The sequence below is a fragment of the Herpailurus yagouaroundi genome, unplaced genomic scaffold, assembly GCF_014898765.1.
Source record: "Herpailurus yagouaroundi ecotype Mexico unplaced genomic scaffold, PumYag 163, whole genome shotgun sequence".
NCBI classification, from domain to species: domain Eukaryota; kingdom Metazoa; phylum Chordata; class Mammalia; order Carnivora; family Felidae; genus Herpailurus; species Herpailurus yagouaroundi.
In genome coordinates, this window is record NW_024412404.1 from 55,055,791 (window position 1) to 55,064,333 (window position 8,543).

The 8,543-nt window shown below is 47.6% G+C and overlaps 1 long non-coding RNA gene across 1 annotated transcript; it reads right to left on the minus strand.

Moving 5' to 3' along the window:
• Window positions 1–2,933: 2,933 nt before the first annotated feature.
• LOC121037561 (uncharacterized) lies at window positions 2,934–7,287 on the minus strand. The gene is made up of 3 exons (XR_005793838.1): window positions 7,073–7,287; window positions 3,316–3,464; window positions 2,934–3,077 (listed from the first exon to the last, which is right to left on the minus strand). It is a non-coding gene; the product is annotated as an uncharacterized LOC121037561 (long non-coding RNA).
• Window positions 7,288–8,543: the final 1,256 nt, after the last annotated feature.

The following is an 8,543-nucleotide window of genomic DNA, read 5'->3' on the forward strand; positions in this document are numbered from 1 at the left end:
TTAGAGTGGGAGAGAGCCAAAGCATAAGAGACTGTTGAGAACTGAGAACAAACTAAGGGTTGATGGGGGGTGGGAGGGAGGAGAGGGTGGGTGATGGGTATTGAGGAGGGCACCTTTTGGGATGAGCACTGGGTGTTGTATGGAAACCAATTTGACAATAAATTTCATATATAAATAAATAAATAAATAAATAAATATATAAAATTAAAAAATAAATAAATAAATAAAATGTACGGTCAACAACTGCGTGTAATGTACAAAGCCCAGAGCCAGGAACCAGAAAACAAGGACAGGAGTCCGGCCTCTGTGAACGGACAGGAGTCCGTTCCCTCTGTGAACTCAGAAAATGTCACCACTATTTTGTTTTTAATATCTTTATTTATTTTTGAGAGAGAGCAAGCAAGGGAGAGGCAGGCAGAAGATCTGAAGCGGGCTCTGCACTGATAGCAGGGAGCCCGACGCGGGGCTCGAACCCACGAAGTGTGAGATCACGACCTGAGCCCAAGTCAGACGCTTCCCCGACAGAGCCACCCAGGCGCCCCCCAATGTTATCACTATTAACAGCGTATGTAACTACCAGCACTAATCCTTCTTTCAATGATGCTCAAGTTTGTCACCTGTAAAACGGGAACAATGTTTCTTGCAGCCAACCTCACAATATGGTGACAAATGTAGTTTGAGGTGAGTGCATGACAAAGCACTATTTAAAATTTGAGGGCTTTTGATTCTGATAAATTACTCATTAGAGCGACTACACAGATTGATTCTGCCTCTCTGACTGTCAAGGGAGATCTGTGATCTCGAAGGAGACGAGGGAACTGAATCCAGAGATGTGTGAACTATGTCTGCTCTACACAGTTTTTTTTTTTTAATTGTGGGACAATATACATAACATTTGCCATTTTAACCATTTTAAAGTATAGAATTGGGGGCGCTTGGGTGGCTCAGTCGGTGAAGTGCCTGACTTCGGCTCAGGTCGTGATCTCGCAGTTCGTGGGTTCAAGCCCTGCGTCGGGCTCTGTGCTGACAGCTCAAAGCCTGGAGCCTGCTTGGGATTCTGTATCTCCCTCTCTCTCTCTGCCCCTCCCCTGCTCGCACTCTCTCTCTCTCTCTCTCTGTCTCTCTCTGTCTCTCTGTCTCTCTCTCAAAAATAAAGTATAGAATTGAGTGGCATTTAGTACATTCAAAACGTAACACAACCACCGCCATTGTCTAGTTCCAGAACACTTTCATCCCCCCAAAAGGAAACTCCCCTTTCCGTTAAGCAGTCCCTCCCCATTCACCTCTCCCCCTGCCCTCTGGAAACCTCTAATCTACTTTCTGTGTCTGGAGATTCTGGACATTTTATTTATATTAATAGAATCATACAAGGTGTGGCCTTTTGTGTCTGGCATCTTTCACTTAACGTAATGTTTTCAAAGTTCATCCCTGTTGTAGCAAGTGTCTGTGCTCTTTATACAACAGTAAACCTAATATTCTCTAAGCTACGTATTCAACATGCCCAGTTGATAGAAATAATGATCTACCATTTATTGAGCACTTATTACGTGCCAGGCGCTGAGCACTTTCCATACATGATCTCACACAGTCCTTACCAGATCAGCAGCATTTTACAGGTGAGAAAGCTAAGATGCAGAAAGGTTAAGTAACTTGTCCGAGGTCACACAGCACTTAAGGGACTAGAAATCAAACCTGGGTTTGTCATATTCCAGAGCTCTTTCTTTCAATCATCGTAGTTGGTATTTGCACAGCCCAAGAGGGCCAGGTCACAAAGAGCCCAAGTACGGCCAGGCAGCCAGTTATGGGGACCCCAGGGAGCCCTGAGGAAGCCCACAGAGGGAAGCCTCGAACAGAAACTTGGCTCCCCTCTCTGTCTTGCAAACGCCATCCTGGCTGGCAGCAACAAGCCTCCAAGAGCCCAACTGGGCCACAAGCGCCCCCGGGGAACAGTCCCTGGGACTTCCAGGCTCCACCCCAGCCCAGAGCCTTGCATTTGGCTGCCCTCTTCTTGAACCAGGCATGGCGGAGTGGCCGTGGGACGACTGAAATGCTCTGATCCTTTTGCCAGAGGTCCAGGCCTGGCAGGGCTTCCGTACCTCAGTCCTGGAAAAGTGGTCCCTCTTTGGCCACACATCCCATCAGCCTCTTCTCACATGCTGCACACACACAGTACAAACCTGAAGACTAGAGCCTAACTACGTGACTTGAAGACATACACAACACCCAACAGTGACGGGAGCCCCAGGGACAAGCAGGGACTCCGCTGACGTTTGCCAGGCTGGCCGCATAAAGAAACTGACGCTGTTTCGCAGCAGGCGAACATCGGCAAACGTCTCCCCTTTTGTACGCTGCTCCTGGATGCTGAGGAGACAGAGTTCGTCTTCAGACATCGTCTCGCTCTTCTTCAACCTCCCAACTGTAACTGGTGTAAGTGCTATTGACCGGAAGGTGGTACTAAGTGGCAGGAGCGTGGAATTAGGAAGAACAGGACTCTGAAACCAGGCCCCACTGCTAAGTAAATAAATGTAGCGAGACCTGGGGTAAATCATTTCCCTTCCTAACACTCCACCTTCCGCATGGGCCTTGAGAGGAAGGAACTGGCGACCGTTCGCGGGGCCGATCGTCCACAGCTGGAAGAGCCAAGCTTCTAGAAGGCCATTCTGTTCAAGCGCCGCACAGGTGAATTTCTTGATTTGCTGTCAGGGCAAGGAGGGCTGGGAGGGCAAAGCAGTCCTGGACGCACTTGCTCAACGATGAGGTTCTCCACCTCCTGGGGGCCCACGACAATGAAACAAGAATCAGGATTCTCCCCAGACAGCGCGGCAGGGAAGATCGGATGCCGTAACTTAGCGCCCAGTGTGCGGGCGTGAAGCAGGGGGTTCGAGAAACGTCAGTTCTCCTTCCACCTTGGGGATAAAAAAACAACAATAACATCTTGGTGTTATTTTATTCAGCCGGGCCCCGGGATTTAAAGACTGGAGCCCCGAGACACCGAACGAGACAAAAACTAACTCTGTTCCATGATCACCGATTCCTGAACTGGGAGCGGAGGGAGGCTGGATCGGCTCCAAGGACAGCTGAAAGAAAGGGAGAAAGACGTTCCCGTTTCAGCGATGTTTCAATACATAAATCACCTGCTCTAAGTGGAAGACAAAAGCCTCGAGCGGGTAGGAGCCAGCCCATCTGATGATGGCTCAGTTCACGGGTTCTTGGTGACTAAGCGTAATGGATTGAAGGGCACTGATTTATGAGAAACTAATGTCCTAATTCTGCGGGCATCAGGCGAAAATGAAACACGAAACTTTAGATCATGACCTGTAATTATCTGCCAGCTCATAGGTGGATCTCCGAGTTGCAAGAGAGACGCAGATTTCATTTCACTGGGGTTGCAGTGAAGCTGGGAGTTCTACACGGGTCCCGCTAACATTCTCATTTCCATGAAGCCTGCAGGAAGTCGGGAGAACCTGGAAGGAAGAGGTTGGGACTTAGAGTAAAACCAGCTGAGCTTGCAGCTGGATTCCAACACTGACTCTCTGTGTGACCTGAGCAAGTCACTTAACTGCTCTGAGCCTTAGTTTCTTCATCTGTAAAATGGCGGTAATAATGACACCTCCCGGGGTTATTTTAGGGCACAAATGAGGGCAGGGATGTCCAAGTTCTGTGCTGAAAGCAGGGTCCACCTTGAGGAGTTCTGAGCCCACTCCCCATTTCAGAGCCCAGAACCTTCTGCCAGGTGCCAGGTGTGGGCAAAAAGCAGACCTTGGCACAGGAGTTTTTTCCAGTGGTCCAAAAATATCTTCCCTGAGGAATAGTTTCCCGGGAACAAGCTGAGGGGGGTGTGTGTGTGTGTGTGTATGTGTGTGCATGCGTGTTCTGAAGTGGATGAAATTTGTCAACAAAATCTATACTAAAAATGGAACTTTTGCACGTCTAATTGCAGAATTTTGCAAAACAAAACAGAAGATATCTTGCCTGCCTCCAGGCATATCCGAGGGGATTAATTTGTCACTCTTCAAAAACAACTCTTCGGAGGGATACCCTCTTTGATTCTCTATTCTCACATTAATTAGTAGTAGAAGGAACACGGAACACACTGGGTAGAGGAGAAACGAGGAGAAATAAATCTGCCACCCCTCTCAAGAGGGAGAAACCGGGGGGGGGGGGGGGTGCGCAGGGCCCGCGGGGATCACCACTCAAGCCTGCAGTCACCAGCGTCCCTCCCAGCCTCCGAAAGGAGAAAGGACAATAGAGAAGATTGCTTCACAAAAATATTTCTTTGAAGCCTAGTAACCCCCAGTAACAAATGCTTTCGAGAGTAAAATCATAGAGAGACATAGCTGATTTTACTGGTTATGGAAGAAGCTGACTGCATTTGGAACTGGATCCCAAATCAGATACACACCAGGGTTTGAGATTATTGTTGAGGCCCAACGTTGAATGCTATCCGTACTCCGATAATCACCCGATTGGTTTGTCCTGATCAGAATCTTGATCTGAAGGTATTGGTTTCAGATTCCTAAGAAGCTATTGTAAGTGATGACTTTTTAATGGAATTTTTTTTTTTTTTTTGAGTAAAGTTAAGGTTTGCTCCTGTCATTTTGTGTTGCCCGAATACGATGATTTTCCTTTAAAACGTTTAAACATGTTCGTCAATTTTCATCTTTCAAAAAAAAAACCCCAGTATGTGTTTTATTGGCCGGAGAGCACATTTCTGTCACTAAGTTACACACAAGCCGTCTTTGCAAGGGGGACGGTTCCTTCCTTTAGTCCCAAGCGAGCAGATGCGAGGAAGGCTGAGGGTAGATGGCAGGACACCCCACTGTCCCCCACTTTTTCCCGGGGCCCCTACCGCAAGGCTCCAGAAGCCGAGTCCCCTGCCTGCTTATTTAAGATAATTACAACATGTGTTTCTTCCCTGCTGGCTCTGCTGAGGCAGAAAATACTTCATCGTTTACTTCAGTCATGAGAATAAAGCAAAAATTCTGGAACATAAACACCATTTTTTCTACGCATTCAAAGGCAGGGCTCAGGGTGAGTTTGTGAATAATAAACCGAAGTTGGCAATCAAGCTAATAAGTATGAAGTTGCTGGGGAGAGAAGTCCCGCGGGGGCCCTGAGCTGAAGGGGGTGCCCGGGGCTTTTGTCCTCTTGTTGGTAAATAACAGCCCCTTAGTTACATACAGTTGTTTCCGTTTCAAAAGATATTCAAAGCCCGGGTAGTTTCTGCAGTCGATTTGCATGGAGAGGGATATATCTGGGAATTTTTAAAGAGATTTTGCCCTGGAGAGTCGTAGGCCAGTCGGCCGAGGTTGCAAGGGGGAAAAGGAGGCTCACGTGATTACCAGGGAGGCCAGGGCTGTAAACAGGCGCTTTCTTTCTGAAATCAGAATTACCCCAGTGGCTATTCTTCTGCAGCCCCCGAGCTCAGTGAGATCCCAGGGCCAGGCGCCTTTTGGGTTAAGAAGAGAACTCTGAACTGAATTTCTTCTCCTCTTCTCCTCGTAGCTAGGGAAAGCAGCTGATGTGGGGCATCTCCACTGGAACTCTCCAGACTTGAGACATTTTCCATTTTAAGCTTGTAGCAATAAAAACCTTTGGTAATGAGTTCCCTGCCCCGACAGAAGTCCTGCATCCAATTTGTACACCATCCTGGATGAAATGGTTTACAAGACGGAGAGCAAAAAATCTGAAGGAATGTTCTAGAGAAAGAACGAAGTGCTATCGTTGAGATCTTTATTGATGGGAAGAAAAAGAGCTAAAACATTACCTCAGAACGCAAGATTACATCAGTCAGATATAAGGTAAATCTATTCTAGTGGTGAAACATCAGAAACACATAATCCTTTCTCAAAGCCCTTTTGTTATTTTAATGTCCAACAAATTATGCCTTTAAAAAAGAAGAAGAAGAAGAAGAAGAAGAAGAAGAAGAAAAACACTTAGATTTGAGAGGTTTCTTTTGCTCCAGTAGAAGTAATTTCAAACCGGTTAAAAAAAGTTTTAATTTTCTGGAACCCAGTCTTTACTGTGCTGGCCAAGCATATACACGAGGCTAAGGTAATTTTTAGCTTCAATAGAATCGGGTACAGTGACCATCAAGAGAGGCTTCAGGTTGCTATGGCAACGGTAGTCCTAAAAAGTACTCACGTTAAGCAAGGCATTTGGGGGTTGCTAATTTGAAACTTTTGCCGTTATAGTTTTTTTTTTTTTTTTTAAGTGGAGGAGTGTGGACAAGTAAATTGCAATAGTCACTGTCTTGTCCTTGCTCTTGACATCGGTCCTATCACAGGGATCCTGGTTACCTATCCTCTAAATGACTTTGAAAGAGTAGTAAGAAATATGGAAATTATGAAGAAAATTGGGCAAATGGCAAAAAGTAGAAATAAAGAAAACCTGTTTCTCTGTAGAAGCTCTTCCATGGGAAGTCCCTCAAGGGAAGTCCACGAGAGGAGGCCAGGTGGAGAAGGGCTGTGGCTCCTGGGTGTCCGCCCCGGGCTTGCTGCTGGATATAAAGGTCAGTGGGTGGGGCCCTGCTCTCCAGGACCAGAAATTATGTGCCCGTCGACACCTCATAAGGTCTCAGGGGATGAGGGTAAAAGCGCAAATCAAGGGCTCTATTTTCAAAATCTATGAACTACAACTTGACCTTTCCTTGATAACCCAGAGTTGGAGGTTAACCAACAGACATGTACGAGGTGCCTAAGTGCGTGCTCAGGCCACATACTCTGTCTGGGGAGAAAAAAAAAAAAACACCCTTGCACTTATGGAAGTTTTATTCCAGAGATGGGGACCGAACAAAAAATGTAATAAATGAAAGATAGATGGGTGATAGGTGACAGGGAGAAAGATGATAGATAAAGGGATAGCTAGATAGATGCTAAAGTGATAGGTTAGAGAGATGATAAAGTGATAAACTAAGTAGATTATAGATAAAGTGATAGATGATAGATAAAGTGATAAGTCAGGTCGATAAATGATAGATGACAGATAATGGATAGATGACAATGATCGATACATAGATGATAGATAGATAGTGACCTCAGGCTTCAAAGCACAAATTGCTTCATTCTCTTACCCCTTCCCTCCAAGTCAGCCCCTCTTCTTCATCAAGGAAGTTTGCCTTGCCCCAGAAAGAGCCCTGCCCATTTCTCATCTGTTAGCTCTGAAGTCACGTGATTGGGGGAAACAGAGGACCCGACCTGCGGGACTCGGGTCTCGAGAAGGCTGAGGGTCTGCACCACGAGGAATCCCATCACACACGTAACTGTGTGTTACCTGCCTTTTACACCACGACTCTCTTCACGTCGGGGCCATGTGGTGTCACGTCCGAATTCGTTAATACTCGCTAGCACCTGGCCCATCGTGCAGGAGGATCCGTGCAGGTCCGACAAATGCAGGAGCCGGCTGTGAGTTCTCTCTGTTGTGTGCAAATGCCTCTCCCCTCCTTCACGGTTCTCATCGCTTGCGGATGCCAGATAAGTGAGGGTTGGCGTGAACGCTCGCACATTCGGAGCCGTGTTTTCCACCAGAGGGTTTCCAAATCCTTGACCTCCCTTGCGTCCTGACAACAACCCTTTGAGGTCCTTAGAGAAAGCGCTGTTAGCCTCCACTTGGAGATGGCGCCGGCAGATGGAAAGAAGTTAAATGAGCCGCCACAGTGACAGCAGACCCCTAGATCTAGGGGCCCTGAATCCAAGTTCCCACGTGGCCAGGGGCTACCTCCGGAGTGGCCAATGACAGCGGGGGCAGGTGGAGGTTAGGAATTGCTTCAGGAACGTGAGAACTGGAGGGCGAGGGCAGGAGACGGAGCCACCATCAACAGGTATGTTACACGAATTAACTCAGGAATTAACCTGGTGGGGGCACCGCGTGTGAAAATGTGCCTAATGAGCGCGGAGGGCCCCATGCTCAGGAGTCAGGGGTCCTGCTGGTCGCGGGTGCGGCAGTTCCCTGGGCCTCCGTCTAAACCCTGAGGGCACACGGCGAACTCCGGGAGCAGGTCCCATAAAAGTGACACCTCTTCCTCTCCTCTTTTCATCCCTCAACTCAGGCACCAGGGGCTCTGGGACTCGGGGGAGGGCAGTGCTCAGCTCAAAGTTAGTCACACTGCTTTCGCTGGACTTATTTTTACATTTCCTCTCTATTTTTATGGCAAACGATGCTGAGTTTTCACCCCTCGTGCGAATATCAAGGTTTCATTTCAGACAAACGTATTCAAGTAGACGGAGTGAATTATGAGAATGAAAAAGTTACGTTAGTGGCATTAGAGGTGGGACACAGATATCGCAAAGGTCCTAAAACTGGCTCAGGAATGAGTGACTGAGGGAGAGGCCGGGCCCGATGGCCTCAAGGATCCCCCTGCTTGGAAAATCAGTGGAGAATGGTAGTTATGAATCTGGGCTCTGGAGCCAGACTGTCTGTATCCACAGTCCTGGCCCTGCCACTCACCCCTGCATAAATCTGGGCAGGTTACTTAGTCTCGCTGTGCCTCACTTTCCTTATCTGCAAAATGGGAAGGGTAGCACGCCCACCTCAAAAGATTGCTA